Source organism: Onychomys torridus, chromosome 3 (assembly GCF_903995425.1).
Source record: "Onychomys torridus chromosome 3, mOncTor1.1, whole genome shotgun sequence".
Taxonomy (NCBI): Eukaryota; Metazoa; Chordata; class Mammalia; order Rodentia; family Cricetidae; genus Onychomys; species Onychomys torridus.
The window spans coordinates 49,854,090-49,855,234 of record NC_050445.1 but is presented as its reverse complement, the minus strand read 5'-3'; the positions used below and the strand labels follow the sequence as shown (position 1 = coordinate 49,855,234).

Below are 1,145 nucleotides of genomic sequence, written 5' to 3'. Positions count from 1 at the left end.
AGAAAACTCCCAGCCTCTTCACCTGAAACCTGATCTGAAGGGTCCTAAATTTTTTGCCCTTTGGATTGAATTTGGCCTCAATACCGCCTAGATAGTAAATCCAAAGGGCCACCTAATGGCACCCTAGAGCCTAATATTATTACAGACCTTTAAATTTACAGCAGGCAATTGGAGAAATGGAAAGAGATTCCCCATTCCCTATTCTCTTTTCTCTGCTTTTTTTTTGGTTTCCCCCTATACACTATGTAATTTTTTTTTTTTTTTTTTAAGTTACAGTTGATGGATCTGTAATTTTGCTACAAAGTGGGTTCTGAAACTGAACCTAGCAAGATGGGTGAAAGCAAAGGAGTAGGCCATCTACCTTGTGCACTCACCCTGTACACATTCTTCACTGAATGATGCATCTCTCAGCTATGTCCCATAGCATTCTCTATCTATTGCCAGACCTCAAATTTTCCTATCTCTAAGCTTCCTTTGTCCTGAACTTACTGGAATCAGATATCTTTTAGGTGTCTTTTATGTATGAGTGGCATTAGACTGTTATTTCTGGCTGTCCTACTTCAATTAAAATCTTACTCTGGAGCTTTCAGCAGCACTTATACTAAAATTGGAATGAAACAGAGAAAATTAGCATGGCCTCTGCACAAGGATGACACGCAAATTTGTGAAGCATTCCTTATTTTAACTTTATGTATACCTGAAAATTAAAAAAAATAAATAAAAATTCTTACTCTGGAGTTGAGGTATGGCTCCACCTTTTCTAGACCCAAGTATGTTTGTTTAAAAGTTTCCTCCAAAGCCCCACACCAGGAAAGCTACCTGACTATGACAGAGAAAGGAAAGCAAAACAAAATAAAGGGAAGGAGTATCCCATTGGGTACTATTGATACACATCTCATACTCTTTTAATTTTATTTTAACTATCTAAAACCTTTGTTATAATATAAAGCTTACCTCTATATTTATAAGCACATTGGGTAAAATAACAATAGTTAAAATCTGTAAAAATTGGTTAACTTAAAACACAACACCAGGGTTGATAGTTAAAAATCATTACATAGGTAAATTCAAAGTAAACATGTGGCTTGCTGCCATCTTAGCTACTGTTCCCCATTGGGATGGAGGCAGCCACACCCCTGACAGCC

The 1,145-nt window shown here is 36.9% G+C and overlaps 1 non-coding gene across 1 annotated transcript; it reads left to right on the top strand.

The window, feature by feature from the left end:
- The first annotated feature begins 580 nt into the window (after nucleotides 1–580).
- Nucleotides 581–684, top strand: LOC118581019. Its single transcript, XR_004944659.1, has one exon. It is a non-coding gene; the product is annotated as a U6 spliceosomal RNA (small nuclear RNA).
- The last annotated feature ends 461 nt before the right edge of the window (nucleotides 685–1,145 follow it).